The sequence below is a fragment of the Acinonyx jubatus genome, chromosome B2 (genome assembly GCF_027475565.1).
Source record: "Acinonyx jubatus isolate Ajub_Pintada_27869175 chromosome B2, VMU_Ajub_asm_v1.0, whole genome shotgun sequence".
Lineage (NCBI taxonomy): Eukaryota > Metazoa > Chordata > Mammalia > Carnivora > Felidae > Acinonyx > Acinonyx jubatus.
In genome coordinates this window covers 25,392,999-25,411,013 of record NC_069385.1, presented here as the reverse complement: position 1 = coordinate 25,411,013, position 18,015 = coordinate 25,392,999, and the positions used below count along the sequence as shown (strand labels likewise).

The window sequence follows — 18,015 nt, the reverse complement described above, 5'->3', positions numbered from 1 at the left end:
TATGAGTATATCTCGTATGAATATATCTCATATGAATATATTCATGATGTATGAATATATCTCGTATGAATATATCTCGTATGAATATATCTCGTATGAAGGATTGGCTCTGGTATGAAAAGTCAAACACATTCCCCCAAACAGTGACGTTTCTATGCTCCATGCCTCTTTCTGGCATCACTGCAATTGATGATACAGGTTTTTGATTTCTTAACATTTAGTAGCTTTTTCAAATAAGACATTAAGTTGGTATTGTCACTAAATATTTGAATTGATGATATACCACCATGGTATGTATACAGTTATCTGCATAGTAATTGATACTACCTGCCAACAATGAGTATGTGGCTCTATGTGTCTGTAAATGGCACCCATACACATTCTCTACTCAGTTCCTTTTTAAAGGGATTAGTCAGAGGTCACATGATTTAAGAGTAAAATATTTAGACCTAAAGTGAGAAAATCTTCTGTCAAGTTTGAGCATCTCACCAACTATGACTGGGGGCGATCATTGACACATAATTTTAGCTTCCTTATTTCAACAACAAAGGACTTAGGGCAATTTATTTCAAAAGTGCCATTAAGTTATGAAATCTAAAAACTCACCATAATCAGTTCTCAAGAATTTACACTTTAAGTTTACAAGTTATACCATAATATTCCTAGGTTTTCATTATTCTATGATTGGTTTTATAATGTTTACTGAGGATGGATTTTTAAGAAAAAAGGAAAGGAGTTAAATGGATGACAATTTGTTAACAGTCTAATAAATTAGGGAAGAAAATTAATCATTAAATTTTGCAATTTGATCTTATTTATTTATAAAAGATTACTACAACAATCATAAATATTAGAATTAATAGAATTTTAATAACATTCACTTGAAAATATGAATGTTAAAATACCTTTTCCACAGCCCCTTTCCTGAGAGAAAAAAATAGGAAGAACATGCATAAATTTACCATGCTACAGATGTTGAAACAATGAGAGATACAACAGTAAGGATGATGTTTCCATCTTGCCTCTAAGGTAGAAACTATGCTAGAGTTTCTAGACTAGGAAGTTTGCATTACCATAAAGAGCATGTTTAAGGTTCATGTATGATAATGTCATCCAAAACAATATAGGTTCAGGCTCTTATCCAAACTGAAGGAATCACATTTGGCTTCTGGATCAATGTCATGTTTGACATTAAAAGACCAGAGTTAACATCGATAGATAAGAGTAGGTCACTGGTAATTAAGGATGGAAATGCCACCCCTCTACAACAATTGAAACTTCACTTCAAATTATTTGAATTCAATTAGAAAAGCCAGAGGGGGTAGATATAAAAACCCTTGCCTAAAGACAATTTTAAATGGTATAGTTCAATTCAATATGGTGGCTAGTCATTCAGTGTCTACTGTGAACCAGCAGCACTATACCAAGCTCTGCAGACCCAAAGATGAATAAAATATGCCCCCCCCCATCAAGGAAGAATGATTTATTAGAAGACATGAAGCTTAGCTCAGGAATACTGAAGGGCAAGTGATGTAAGTTGCTGTTTCTTATGGCATAAATAGGACAAATTAAGAGAGTTCAATTTGAGCAAAAGTGATCAATGCCCAGAGAGAAAGGTAGACAGAAATAATGACATATCAATAATAGCATATTAGACAAACGCAACTGCATCTGCTCATTTAAGGGTTTATTCTGTGTGACAGTGATGGTTTTGCATCTTGGTTGGCACTTAAAAATTTCACAGCACCAAACGGAGTCATCTTAGGATGAAAGAAGCAATAATATAATAAACACAGATTTCCCCCCACTCAATGTCTCTTTCTGTTTCTCAGTCTCTTCTCTCTCTCTCTCTCTCTCTCTCTCAATCATACACATACACATCACCACACACACACACACACACACACACACACACACACACACACACAGTCACACTGCCTAAGTGGCACTGATACTTGATGACTTATCACTGTGGTGGTAAAAATCAATGGAGAGCTATATTTGGAGGATCACTATTTCCAATGAGAACGCTGGTTAAATAGAATGCTTTTCTGGCCAGTATTTTAGCATATCTGGCGTACTCTGCACTGGAATAAAATGAGAATAAATAATAGCCAACACTATTTGATGCTCAAATTGTAAATTTGACTTACACACCATGGAATATATTTTGGATAATAAGATAATAAACCTCTCTATCCTCCATAAATCCCATTGGCTTAAAGACAGTTAATAGAATGACAGGACTATGACACCGTTGAATACCATTTCAATGCTACTGTCCCTTAGCATCTGTAAACAAGGAAGTGATGTTTAAGACATGTAAAAAGTCTTTAGGTAGACGCCAAGGGTGCCGAAATCCGGTGTGTCACGTTTTCATGTCTGTGAGTTACCAGCAGCTCATCTTTCCAGGTTGTGTCATTGGTTCCCTGGGAAGGGAAGGATGTGGCTTTGTAATAATAGTAACCACTGATAGTCACTGAGTGCTCACTATATGCCAGCCCCTGTGTTGGGTGCTTTGCTTTGCCTTATCTCATTTTGTTCTCATAACAGCACAGTGAAGTAAATACTGTTATTATTCCCAGTTTACACATGAGGCAGCTGAGATCGTCAACCCATTTTCAGGTTATTCTGATTCCATAACATGCCTCTCTGGTTTTATAGCTCTCAGTTCTAATACAGGTAGGGTGCTACACTTATGTACACAATGAATTCATATACAATTACTTCACTTATTTGAAAATACTGCTTATTTCAAGGTTCACACATATCTGCTTTGTGGCTTTACTCGGGGGCTGTCTTATGGGAAGGATGTGTTTTCCAAGCACAATTGACCTTTTTGTTCTGCGCCAATCATCCCCTCCAACTTATGGGTAATTTGCTGCCAATAAGTCTATATACTTTTAAATTTCTTAATGCCTATTATAAAATATCATCTGTGGATGTGACTCAATATTTTCTGCTTCAGTATGGCACAATTACACATGGGTTCCTTGACAATTATACCATTTAAATATAGTTCCCTATTTTTCCAATGCTTTGTGGACAGCTTTTCCAAAGGTAACATTTAAAAACACAGATCAACTCAAATGAAAAAAAAAAATTGAAAGGCAAATAACAATGATGCTGCTAAATGCCGTTTCCCTATTATTTTGTGTTACTGTACTAAATCCCACCTGCAAAGACTGGGAATCAATTATTTAATGCAGAACGTTTAAATCTAGTATTAAAATCTGGATGAGGATAAAAAGAAATTCTGAATATGTTTCCCACATAGATATCAGTACCATTACAATACGCTGGATGCTTTCCAATCCAGCCATTAGACTGTGAGTCTTTTTATGTGTCTGTGTACGGATCTCTATGGGTACCTAAAAAATATGTTCTTGCTAGCCATCTGTGACTGCTGTTTACCCACAACTTTGTAGCATGTATGATCTTGAACAAATAATTTAAGTTGTCTCTATCCCAGTTTTCTTTATCTTTAAAGTAAGACGCCGGGCCAGATGACCCATGAGATTCATGCCAGAACTAAAACATATTGATTCTGTAGCCAAGGATGATGGTTTACTGGAACTACTAAGCAGTTGAAACCAACTGCTATCAAATTGAAAGTATTTGTTTATTTTCCATTTTCTGTAAAAATACTTTCACAATATTAGAAACATCATTACCCTCTCTATTAATAGGAAATACTAAATTCCCACTTGCCCTGAATTCTTAGCCTGTTTTTTTGTTTTTTGTTTTTTGTTTTTTTGTACTTCGAAATTTTGAGCACAAAGTTTTAGGGAGAGATTTGTGGCTGATTGGTTGTGATTATGAGATACAATTCAAGAGAATGAGAAGCCAACACATTGAGGCAGCAGAGAAGAAAAGTAGAGTGTTTGATGGCAACAGTGAACAAAGAAAGCAAGACAAGTAACTTCCTTCCTCTGGACATTCTGTTCTGTTGGAAAAACAGATCTCTTTGTGGACAAATCGTTGCTTAGGTTTTCTATTATTTGAAGCTGAATGCGGTTCTAAGTAATCGAAACTTAGAGTTACCCACACTTTAGGACCAGATGGAGTTTAAAAACTGTGAAATCTAATTGCTAATCAGCACCAAGATATGGTGTTATTATTTCTACCTTTTAATATTTTCTGGTGATTGAGATGTTTTACAACATGCTTCACTTTCATGCACTTATTTTTATTACTTTTATTTTCTTATAGTGATAGTAATTATGACAAATTTCTGCATTTAGAATTTAATGGTAATCCTTTTCCATTGACAGGCCTTCTATGATATTTGGTACTTTCAATTCCTTCCAGTGTTTTCTTTTTTTTTTTGGGGGGGGGGTACAGATTATGATAAATAGTAATCCAAAATTAGTAATTTGATGTGAACATTTCTTTCCAAGAGTAAAATGTTTCAAGAATATTCAACTCCTGGATTATCAAATCAAGGTGTTGAAAGTGCTTCAAACAAAACAGAAGCATAGTGTACTGACTTCCAAGTCCCTGTTGAATCCTAGAGGATAAAAATGAGTCTATTTTTATATAAGGATAATAACATTTGATCTGATTCCCATCTTGTCTTTTGAGAATAATATATTCATCATCTGGGATACTTTTGAGATACCAGGTGCAGTGCTTAGCATTTAAAACTAACCCAGTGACTAATTTACTTGGTCAAATTCTAGAATGGGGTTATATACATCTTTAGCTATCATAATGTTTTCATAGAAAAAAACTTAAAACACCTTATTTTAGAAATAAATATTTTACAATTTACACAGACATTTGAAACCATCTTAAGAACATAAAGGGCCCGTTGAAATGGATTCTAGGCCAACCTCATACAACCTTCTTAACCCTTCTATTATATAGGTATGTCCAGCTTGCATGCATGTATTGGTTAAACAAACATCTGGTAATAGAAAATCCCCTCCTCATCAGGTCTACTCATTCTATTTTCTTGCATAAATTCAACTCATGCAAAGTGCTTACTGTTGATTTGATATATGTCTCCTAATTATGTTCATTGGTGCTATTATCCAATCCATATTTCAACATTTTGTTTACCCAGTGTCTTGAATCTGTCAAATGCTTTATTGAGACAAAAAATATATTACATAAATATTGCATTTCAACAATACAAGAGTCTCATCTCTTTTCAAAGTGTTTGAATATAGTTAGTCTGCCATTACTTGAGTCAAATAAACACAGGCTGTCTTCTGGTGATGGTTATTCATTTTTTTCTATACTCATAAATCATCTCTTTAAGTTCTCTGCCTGGTTTCTTGCTGGAGATCAATGTCAAACAAGAACATGTCAAGTTTATAGAATACTTTGGAACATATCACATAGTTATCAAGTCTATAAGTTCTATAAAAACCTGTGGGATATATGAAAAAATAAAAAGAAGAGTCTCTTTTGTTTACAAAGTGCATGATTTATAGCTTTCAAAACACCTTGCAGTAAGGATTTACCAATTTTGTCAAATTTATTAAAAGGAAGACACATCTTAGGTTATCTGAACAATATTTCAGAATTCATAAAATGCTTTATATTTAAATGTATATAGAATAGCTTACATGTTTTAGATAATATTAAAATCAATTCCATGTAATTGATTTTCACAGAATACTTTTAATGATTTTTGCCCATCTAGTGTGTCCATAGACAATAGTTGCAACTGATGAGAGAATATGATTCCAACGTGACTGTTAGCTGATGTTTTCATTTACAGGAAAAAGCAAGATGGAAATGAAACAAATATGCGTGTCAGAACTTCACTCATTCATTAATGGTATGAGAAACACCTTTACTGATTTGGAGACTAATCTTTGAATACTGAAAGTGTATCTCCTCAATTTTTTTGTGCTGGTCACAATACAATGTCAATAGTCAGCAAACATTTTAAGTTTACTCAGTTATCATTAATATTTTTCTCCATTATTTTCTTAAGCCTAGAGCAAAAATGATGAACAAAGTCCTGATTTGAAGCATTTACAGTTTTTATGCAGTTAATGCCCCAACCATGAGCAGTATCATATGAACACGGAATTGGGAAGAGATTTCCGGTAGCTCACCATTATATTGTATTTTTACTATGCTGAGACATAACCTCAAGAGCAAAAGATAAGCAGGAAGTGATGAGCTTTGAGTAATTATTATCTTTGCCTTCAGTTTTAAGAAAATTTATTTAATTGTAAGTTAATAAAATTTAGTTTTTTTAAATTTTTTTAACGTTTTTATTTTATTTTTGAGACAGAGAGAGACAGAGCATGAATGGGGGAGGGTCAGAGAGAGAGGGAGACACAGAATCTGAAACAGGCTCCAGGCTCTGAGCTGTCAGCCCAGAGCCCGACGCGGGGCTCAAACTCATGGACCGTGAGATCATGACCTGAGCCGAAGTCAAACACTTAACCGACCAAGCCACCCAGGCGCCCCTAAAATTTCGTTTTTAATAATGGTTGTGTTTACCAATAAGCTTGCAATATTCCTGAAAATTTATGAATGGGTTCTTGCAATCTACAAGTCAATCACACACATTGCAAGATGGGTTTAATAAGAGCATTGTAGCTAGATATTCTTAAATCTTTGTCTATTTTCAAGAATGAACAGGAGATACTGGGCAACAGTGTAGTGTCTTGTTAGGGATGTGAACTCTAAACCTAGACTATGACCTGCTTCTTCCACTTAGCAGCTGGGTTTCCATGAGCATGTTTCTTAGTCTCTTAGTGTTTCAGTCTTCTCAGCTATAAAATGAATATAATAATAACAATTTAGTAATAATAACAACAATTCCCATCTTATGTATAGAATGAGGTGACTTACGTAAAATCCTTAAGGCAAGATCTAGAACACACTGAATGTTCAATGCACATTAACTATTTTACAATTGGATTTTAAGACAGAATATAATACGATCAGTTTTGCATTTTAAAAGATCACTCTATTGTAAGGAGTATTAAACTATGTGGGGGGGTGCTTGGGTGGTGCAGTCGGTTGAGTGTCTGACTCTTGATTTCATCTCAGGTCATGATCCCAGGGTGATAGGATTGAGCCCCAAGTTGCACTCTGTGCTGAACATGGAGCCTGCTTGAGATTGTCTGTCTCTGTCTGTCTGTCTGTCTCTCTCTCTCTTTCTCTCTCTTCCTTTTCCCCTCTCGCCAGCATGCACTCTCCCTCTCCCTTTCTCTCTAAAATAAAAGAAACCCCCTAAACCAAAAAAACCCACTGTGTGAAAATGTCAGTTAAACACATGTTGTGTCTCTCTAGGGAGGCACAGAGTGATGGTTCTTGGAATCAGTTTGTTGGAAGAAAGACAGACAGAACTGGACAGATTTTGAGAGACATTTAAAAGACAAATGTCCGAGATAACTCCAGTTATCTCCAGTTTTTGAATTAAGTATTGGAGGATTTCCTCTTCACTGAGGAAAAGAATGTTGGAAGGTAATCCATTTTTTAAATTAATTAATTTATTTACTTTTGAGACAGAGAGTGAGCAAGTGGGGGAGGGGCAAAGAGACAGGGAGAGAGAATCTTAAGCAGCCTCCATGTTCATTGCAGAGCCTGACACAGGGCTCAAACTCATGACTGTGAGATCATGGGCTGAGCTGCAATCAAGTGTCAGATGCTTAGCCAAATGAGCCACCCAGGTGCCCCAGAAGGGAATCAGCTGTAGGTCAGGAGGGAGATCCATAGTTTGGTTTAAGTTTGAGATACAATTAAGAATTTTAGGAGACGTGAAGTAGGCTGGTGGGGATACATAGACAGAGTCTGGAGATGTCTTGGCTGTAGATACACATTTTGGAGTTAATGGTGTAAAGATGGGGTCAAAACATCACGAGTGGACGATATCCTTCAGCAGGTCAGAATACATGCAGAGACATGAGACACCTTGTCTGAGGAACGTCTATGTTCAAAAGTTACGAGGAAGAAGTGTCAAAGAAAAACAGTTATTCAAGGCAGAATTTATTATTCCCATTTTATTGATATAAAAACTGAGATTCACGTCTACGTTTCTTTGTAAGTTGCATGTCATATAGTCCATAAGCAAAGCAGCTGACATTCAACTCAATTTCATCCTGCTCAAAGGCTTTGAGTCCATATGCCACACCTTAGTGAGTCTCTTACTATTAACTGCAACCTTTTGATGAAATGAGGTCTGTTTAGTTAGCACTCAGCCTTTGGTGGATTCTTCCTGCATTCCCTTTATGCACTGAAAGGTCCATCAGTGCATATAATACAACAGTATTTCTTATTATGCAATGCAAAAGAGAGATACAAGGAGGAGAGACAGAGAGGAAGAAGAGAGAGAGGGAGAGAGAGACAGGGAGAGACAAGATACTTTTCTTTTTCTGCGGAAGCAGTGTATTCACTGTCTAGAAGAGTAATGGTCCTTTAAAAGTCTCCAACGCTTTCTGAGAGGCTGTGTTTTGTTTCTGGTGACTCAAAGAGGAAAGATTACCTGTTTAGATACAACAAATGGTGCCAAATGAGGAAGGAAATAAAACACATCCTTAACTACCAAATGCTCAAATACAATCTGACCTTACTCTACATGTTTCAAAGGGAAGCAAAGGAAAGGGGAGATGAGGTTAGAACTGAGTGTCTGGGGAAGGTTGAGGGAGGTGTTCATTTACTCCCACTTATGTTATGCATACAAGTCAGTAATCAGAACTTCACTTTCAAAGATGCTTGAACTCAAGCCAGAATTCACAATGTAATTATATAAAATTGTCTCAGGAACCACAAAACATCCAATAATAGGTCAATAAAGTGTATATTTTTCAAGTACTGTGGGGGAGGTGCACATTACAAATCTTTTCACTAAAGAATGGGAAAAGCAACTACATGTTAAAGTTCCAGTTCACAATAGCTCACACAGAAGTGAATAAACAAAGCACCCAGATGAATATAAACTGCTCAATTTTATAAGTACGGCACAATTGAAAAAGACATCAATTGCTCATTCTAACCGAAAGGACCCCAACAGTTATTGTCTTTTTATAGTAGGGGGAAAAAGCCCAACAACCCCAGAATACTTTGTATTCAGCTCAAGAGATACTCATCTAGTGATGTTCCTAAGGTGGTAAAATACAGGGAGATTTTTGTTTAGTACATAGGTGTGTTTCAGACAATGCTGAGAAGTTAGTGTGAATAAAAAAACAGATGAGTTTAATGCTGGAGTCTGTTATTCAGCATGTGTATGGGATTTGTCATTTGGGGAGATTTAAATCTGTGTCAATATATTCATAACTTGCCTGTTAATACACTCGTATTATCCCCACTTGTAAAAGGGCTGTGTATTACCATATGTTTTAAATAAGGAAACTGAGGCAGAAAGTGAAACGACAGTTTAAAATTCACCAGGAGAAGCACTCTCCCTTTGGTTGAGGGTTCATTCATTTGAAGTGAATTACCTATTCTCGGGAGTCCCATGATGGTCCTCGCCAGGGTAATTTATTTCCAAGAAGGGAGTACTTTGCTTTTAAGGGGAAACATTTTTACTTATTGTATTGTGGAATTGTGTCTGTTACTAATATAATAAGAAATATATATCCTGACTGTACTAGCATTAAGTCAAATACTGTGTTCTGTTTTTCCTTACCAGATGTTTTATAGCATGTAACTGTGTTAAGGAAGATTGATAAACCTAATAAACTTATATATAAACCTATCAGTAAAGGATTATAGAGAGGAAATTCAACTTCACTCTGGAGTACTTGTAAGTTTTTGACCATAGGTTTTACTCTACCTTAGCTTATTTCCATTTATAAGAGAACCATTTTTATCCCATGTTTCACAGCACTTGGGTTCACACTAAGCAAGAGAAATACATGCAATGCTTTTAACCAAATTCTGTCACTAACGCAGCTCTAATGAAGGTATTCTGTGCCTCAGGTATTTTGCATCTTTAAAATGGAAGTACAATATGTTCAGTAAGGTGCTAATCAGTTTTATTGAATCTGATTTAATTCCTTGGGAAGGAGAATTGAATTTTTTAGAAACTTAAACGGGTTATTAATTAGGGAAGAGGCTTAAATAATTTTCCTACGTAGCTCTGACACAAGTTTAGCTGTTGGGAAATGAAGACAAGACCTACAAGGTGAATATATAATAAAAATAAGTGGTTTCCAAATTATAAAAAAGTATATATTGCTAATATATAAATAATATAGTAAAGAACTGTATAATAAATACATTAACATCATTTAAATGTTGACACAGTAGAAACCACCTCTAAGATTTTGATGACTATCTTTCTAGAACTCTATCAATGGCATATTTAAGTAAACTTAACAAAGTCGTATAGAACAGATTGTCTTATATAAATATTTTGTACATATCTTTTTGGTTTTCTATCTAGTCCTTATGATTTGTGGTAGTACTTTATAGATTCTTAATATAAACCCTTGTTGTATGTATATTTAGATCATTTACATTTAATTTATTGGTATACTTGGGTTTGTATCTAAAATTTTACTACATGTTTCCTATTTTTACTAGGGGCTTTATATTCCTTTTTTCTTTCCTTTGTTGCTTTCTTTTGTATTAATGTGTGTTTATTGTTATTGTTTAACTTTTTCTCTACTAAGGTGTTAGTATAAAATTCTTCACTATTTTTTCAGTTTACTGAAATTTTTTACACTAAATATTTTTACTTCAAGGTATTACAACATGCACACTTGACTTCTCATAACCTAATATAAATGATAAGTTTTACAAATTCCATTTATCCTCATCCCCTATTTAGTGTTTTTTCTTTTCAAGAATTGTATTATGTATATATTTAAAACTCTATACAGCATACTCACTTTTATACAATCTTAACTTCTATTTTATGCTGTTTTTATTCATTCTTTTCTGCTTCTCTGTCTTTTCTTCTGGTATCATTTCCTTCTGAGTAAATAATGCCCATTAGCTTTATTGAGGTATGTATGTATGTGTGTATGTATGTATGAAAGTATTGTTTATTTATTTATTAATATTTTATTAAAATGTTTTTTTCTTTCTTTTGTTTTAAATTTTATTTTAATTCAAGTTAGTTGACATACAGTGTAATAATGTTTTCAGGATAGAATTTAGTGACTCATCACTTACATATAACACCCAGTGCTCATCCCAACAAGCACCCTCCTTAATGTCCATCACCTATTTAGGCCATACCCCCACCCACCTCCCTCCAGCAATCCTCAGTTTGTTCTCTGTCCCTTGGCGTTTTTTAAATACAGGTCTCTTGGTGACAGTTTATTTCAGTTTTCATTTATTCAAAAATATCTCTAATTTGTCTTCATACTTATAGAAATAATTACAGTGCAGAAGATTTTGAAGGGACATTTACTTGTGTTCAGCACTTTAAAGATGCCACATGTTGTCTACTGGTTGCTACATTTTTATAATATTTCAGCTACCTATCAGATTGTTACTCTTGAATGTTTCATCTATTTCTTTTTAAAAAAATATTTATTTATTTTCTGGATAGCACAGTGGGGGGAGGACAGCAGAGTGGGGGACAGAAGACCCTAAGTGGGATCTATGCTGACAGGCTGGCAGCAGAAAGCCCGATGTGGGGCTCAGACTCATGAGCCTTGAGATCATGACCTGAGCTAAAGTCAGATGCTCAACCAACTGAGCCACCTAGGTGCCTGAATGTTATGTCTATATTATCTTTGGTTGCTTTTAACATGTTCTCTCTATCCTTCTCTCTCTCTGTTTCTTTCTTTCCTTTTCCTTTTCATTATTTTGACTATGATGTACTGAAGTGTATTGATTTGCTTTGATTGTTATACATTTTTCTGGGTATATGCACAGATTTCTGTCCTGTGATTTAGTATCATTAGTTAGTAATTTTAAGACTCATTCTCTTTTTAATTTTTCCTGCTGCCCAATTCTTTCTCTTCGACTAGAACTCCAATTACAGCTAGTGCAACTCTTTTATATTCCATTGGTCTCTTACACTCTTCTCTGTATTTTCCTTTTACTCTTCTCTGTGTCAGCGTAAATATTTTCTTTTGACCAGTTGACTAATTCTCTTTCTCTTAGATTATTATGCTATTAAAATAATCTACTTTCCATTTCACATATTCTATTACCATTTCTGTAAGTTCTATTTTATTATATTTTTTAGATTCTAATTCTCTTATGAAATTCTCAATATTTTACCCTGTTTTATCCTTTTATATCTGTATGTTCTTAAACAAATTAACCATAATTATATCCTTGTTGGTTAGATCTGGATCATCTGTAAATCTGTTTTATTTTGGGTTTGTTTAATAATTCTGTACTTTCTTTTGACATGAATTTTAAAAATTAAATTACTATAATTGAACTCCAGAGACTGCATAAAACATTTGTAGAGACCTCACGTGATACTACATTACCATAAGGAATTTCACATTTTTATTTTCCTAGCAGACAGAGTAGGTGACTAACCATCTATCTCAATCTAATCAGAGAGTAAGCTGTAATAGTCAATCTATATTTCTTTGTCCCCTTTTCTAGGTTATATCTCTTCCGGAACTTCAAGTTACAGCATGTTATGACTGTGAAGCATCTCCTCAGTGGTTTTTTGCTTCTTAATATGAAAGACTGCCATCAATGAAGCTCAGTATTTTAGAGAATTGTGGTTTAAGTGTTGAGTTTCCCGTCTTACTCAACTTCATAATTCAGTAAATGTCTCATGGGGAAAATTCGCCCTGCGTTTGATGCCTTTATATTTACAATCTTTCACTCTAGATGCATCCCTCTCCTGTGGCAAAACCTGGATTCTTCTCCACTAGCTACATTCAAGATTAGCCAAGGCTTCAGGAATAATGTTACAGAGGGTCAAAATACTGTTTCCAAAGAATAACTATTGCTGCATAATAAATTACCCCAAACGGATCAGCTAAAACCAACATACATTTGTTGTCTCATAGTTTCTATGAGTGAGGAGTTTGGGTCCATCAGCTTAACTTGGTCCACTGTTCAGGGTTCGAGAAGGTTATCGAACCTTGCCACCTGCTGGTGGCAGGGCTGTGTTCTGTTCTTGAACTCAAGGTCCTTTTACTGATTGTTGGGAGAACTCAGTGCCCCAGGATCAGCAACAGCCAATGGCAAACAGCTTCCCCCTGCACCTTCTCTGGACAGTTTTGTAACAGAATGTCTCCAGCAAGACACCCTACCCCAAACAACGTTTCTTGAAACACAGGAGACTTTGGGCGAGGTCCAGAGGGCAGATTTCAAGCAAGTCCCTCTAGTATAGTTTCGAAGTGATTTCTCTGTCATTCAGGTACCTTGGCCAGACCCTCTTCACCAAGTTCTGGAGCTCACTTGTGGATGTGAAGCCTCTTCTTTGCACACATTATCATAGTCCCAGGAGTGCGGGCTGATTCTTCTATCTGCTATTGCTTTATTGCCTAAAGTTATCCATACTCCTCAGGTGCCAGGGCCTTGTTAGAGTTAATAATTCTTAATTTTAAACATTCACTGTTCAAATTATGATGTGGATTCTATCTCCTGTTTGGACTGTGGCTGTTACATTTTGTATTTGTTTTTAATGACTGTTCTTCTGCCCACTGCCAATTATCACCACATAATCTATGATACTTGTTCCTTGTAATGAAGAAAGAGTTTGAGCAACTCTAGAATTTGCATGATACGCATTGAAGAGTAATGCAAGCCACCGAACAAATAAAAAAAGAAAGTGAGAATTAGAGATGGAATCTGAAAGAAAAGAAGTAATTTTTTTTTTCAAAAAATCTTAAAACTAAAAGTAGAAATGACAGCCGGATAATCTGTGAGGGCAAAAAGTGATGCAAGATAAAGATAAATCAAAAGGAATTGACTAGACTGTACCTAAATTTACATTTTCAGCAGAGTGGTTAGGGTAAACTAAGCAAACAAACAAACAACCAAACTTAAAACTCTCCCACAGTAGTATATAACATGCAGGACAAATAAACATATTTTTGAAAAAATTCCATGGCCAGAATGTAAGGAAATCATCAACCCAAATAAGACAAAGCAAGCAAGGTTGTGGGTTGGCCCCGAGGGCCTCTGCCATGCCCCCTGTGATTTGACCTGAGATGAATAGACAGTTCTGAGAGAGTCACACAAAGTAGGACATACACATTCGGCAGTGCCTGGTAAATCTGAACATGCATACACTCAATGACTCAGCAATTCTATGCCTACATATTTACCCTAGAGAATCTTGGCACATTTGCACCAGGAGACTCTTACAAAAGTATTCATGTCAGCAAATTCATAAAGGTCAAGAGTGAAATGCCTTAAATGTCTATCAATAAATGAATAGGCCAGTAAATTGTGGTATATTCATGCAAGGAAATACTAGTCAGCCATGAAAACTGTATTAGAGCTATATACAACTACATCAATTTATCTGATAAACAAGTTTTTATTTTGTTTAATAAAAAGAACAAGTTGGGACCAGTACAATTGAAAAGTAATGGCATGTTATTGAAGCAGACCATTTATTTTGGTCAGTAGCTTGAATCAATTTCATAAAAGAATCTAGGGATGCTAATCTTAGCTATATATTTTCTTTAAGTTGAGTTTATCCTATATGGAGGTGAAGTGTAGAATAAGTAAGAATATGGATGTCTTTATTTACATAATAATAGCTGACCACCTTAAATGTGTTTTTTTTTTATTTTTTTTAACGTTTTTTATTTATTTTTGAGACAGAGAGAGACAGAGCATGAACGGGGGAGGGGCCGAGAGAGAGGGAGACACAGAATTGGAAGCAGGCTCCAGGCTCTGAGCCATCAGCCCAGAGCCTGACGCGGGGCTCGAACTCACGGACCGTGAGATCGTGACCTGAGCTGAAGTCGGAGGCTTAACCGACTGAGCCACCCAGGCGCCCCTTAAATGTGTTTTTAAAGATGTATTCCTAGCTGTAGAATTTGTCAATGTGGTCTGAGCTCTTTATGGAAGAATAAGAGATGGATAATAATAAAGCTACTGATAACATGGCATTACAATAATATTTACTTATTTTTGGGTAAACTGGGTAGCTCAGCTGGTTAAGTGTCTGACTCTAGATTTCAGTTCAGGTCATGATCTTACTGTAAGTTCAAACTCCACATGCTCCACATTCACAATGCATAGCCTGCTTGAGATTCCCTCTCTCCCTGCCCCTTCCACACGCTGTCTCTCCCTCTCTCTCTATTTCAAAATAAATACACTTAAAAAAAAAAGAAGTACCTTTATTTTATTGGAGAATATTGCTCTGATTTGTAGAATTCTAACACAGTGCAATCATTTTCACCCTTTGAACTTCTTAGGACTGTTTAAATCCTAGGTACATAACATAGGTACATAACAGTCAACAAGTTGTCTTTTTAAAATAATATTTAAAAACATTTCTTACTATTATGTTTCAAATACTTAAATTATATCATCATTTATTTAATAAATGCATTATGACTAACATGAGGAATGTGTGTGTGTGTGTGTGTGTGTGTCTGTATACATGCACGTGTGTACTCGTGGAGAGAATAGAAAAGCAAAAAAAAAAAAAAAGAACACTAAAATAAAGGCTGAATGTTTTAAAAATAAGACTTCTAATGGTTAATGAGTATAATGGATAATTTGAGGAATTTGACCTTGAACTAATAAATCATGTTTTACTTAAAAGTGGACAAAATTAATTTTATTTTCACAGATGTTCACCAATAAAAGAAAATGATGTATCAGAATACAAATATGGTCACAATTAAAATTTATATAGCCTATCTGTTGACTTTTGAGTTTAGATTATTGGCTTGATAACCTCAAAATATTTTATTATTTTCTATTTTGGAATATTTAAAAGTGCTTAACATTTTTCAAATTAATCACTTGATTTAATTATAATAGGAACCATGTTTTTGGAAGGGATTATGAAACAGTTTAATTGATGAGAAAGAGAGACGGAAAAACAGAGAGACACAGGCTCAGAATAGTATTTTCAGGAAAAGTATATTTTGCCCAAGACCAGAGTTTAGGAGCCCAAGCCAAGATTTTTTGGCTATCAGTCCTTCATCACTTTGCCTAACAGTAGAATGGCATGATATTTTTTCAAGACTAATCTAAAAACAGTGTTTCAAGGTCAAACTGGAGGAGGAAGATTAGAAAGGGGAGGCCATTGGGAGTGCTGTTAAAGAATTCTAGATGGAGGTAACAAAAGAGTGAATTTAAATGGTAGCTGTGGAAATGGATCCCGCTTCCAGCTTCTTAACTGTGTCCTACGTCCTTTAACACATTTTCTGTGAGAACTAGTTTGATTGAGAGTGTTTACAATCCTTTTAAAGGTCTCTCTGGTGTTTTTTACAATGAGCTGAATGCGTTTGGATAATCTCTCTGATTTATCTAAGCTTAGTAAAATGTTCAATAAAAGTGGACTATTTGAATTCAGAGAAAGAGCACAGACTGCTGTTAGATTTTCGGAATGTTGTCTAATTTCTACATATAAAAGAATAACAAATTAAACATTTGAGGAAAAGAATATGTTCTATGGGTTTCATCCTTACATAAAGCACTGAAGTTTGAGGTTTGTCCAGAGAGCTTTTGTCTGTTTGCAATCTCCCCTGCCTCAACTCCACATTTCTTCCTGTTGCCTTGGTTTATTTACACATGGGCAAGTCAGGCTGTAGTTAGGTGAATATTTCCTTGTGGGTTATAATGTTTATTTGTGCACGGTAGAGTGGAAAGGACACTAATCAAGAACTCACAAAACCTGTATTCTAGGCCAGGCTCTGTTACTTCCTTAAGTTGAATTGTCAAATGACTTAGGTTAAATGAGTCATCCTTTTTCCTTCAGTTTTCTCAAAATAGAGATTATAAATTATTTTATTTATTTTCTTTTTCTTAAAGATATATAGGCATAATATCATCAAGTAAGTAAACACACAGAAACTAATTAAATGTTTAAATCATTTGTAAATGACAAATCGGGGGCTAGGATATCTTATTTATTTGTATGTTATGAAGTATATGGCCAGATTTGATGGGTGGTGCGAGGTTACAATACTGATTCAAGGCCAACTGATTACCAGGGGAAGCTGATATATAAATAAATAATCATATATCTATGTAGCAGTACTAAAGATTGAAGCACTAGCTACCATTCCCACTCCCCTTCCATGTGGTCTTTTCTTCTAAGAGGCTGGGAAGCTAATAGGGGTACACTTTTAAGAAGTTTTTATTTAAATCACAATTACTTAGCATACAGTTTATATTAGTTTGAGGTGTACAATATAGTGATTCAACACTTCCATACATCACCCAGCTCTCATCATGACAAGTGCATGCCTTAATCTCTATAACCTATTTAACCTATCCCTTCACCCTCCTTCTCTCTGGGAGCCATCAGTTTGTTCCCTACAGTTAAGAGTCTGTTTCTTGGTTTGTCTTTCTCCCTGGTTTTTGCTCCCCCTTTGCTCATTTGTTTTGTTTCTTAAATTCCACATATGTGTAAATCATACGATATTTGTCTTTCTCTGACTGACTTATTTCACTTAGCATAATACTCTCTAGCTCCAACCATGTTGTTGCATACGGCAAGATTTCATTCATTTGTATGGCTGAGTAATATTCCATGTCATATAGATCATCTTCTTTATCCATTTATCAATCAGTGGACACTTGGGCCGTTTCCATAATTTGGTCATTGTTGATAATGTTGCTATAAACATTGGAGTGCATGTATTCCCTTTGAATTAGTGTTTTTGTATTCTTTGGGTAAATACTGAGTAGTGTGGTTGCTGGATCATAGGGTAGTTCTATTTTTAACTTTTTGAGGAACTTCCATACTATTTCCAGAGTGGCTGCACCAGTTTACATTCCCACCAACAGTACAAGAAGGTTTCCCTTAACAGGTGCATTTTCTGAATTGCTTTGCAGCTAGCTTATTGCATATATATATATATATATATATATATATATATATATATATTTGGCTTACATAATTGTAGAGGCTGGCAAGTCTGAAATCTGTAGGGTAAGTCAGTAGACTGGAAATCATGTAAGAGTTGATGT

The 18,015-nt window shown here is 35.1% G+C and overlaps 1 long non-coding RNA gene across 1 annotated transcript in view; it reads left to right on the top strand.

The window, feature by feature from the left end:
* The window catches only part of LOC113598463 (uncharacterized), a 67,771-nt gene extending 54,881 nt beyond the window's left edge, over positions 1–12,890 (top strand). Inside the window, exons 4-6 of the long non-coding RNA XR_003419093.2 lie at positions 5,732–5,791; positions 9,605–9,718; positions 12,496–12,890. This is a non-coding gene — a long non-coding RNA (uncharacterized LOC113598463). The remainder of the gene's footprint in view (positions 1–5,731; positions 5,792–9,604; positions 9,719–12,495) is intronic.
* The last annotated feature ends 5,125 nt before the right edge of the window (positions 12,891–18,015 follow it).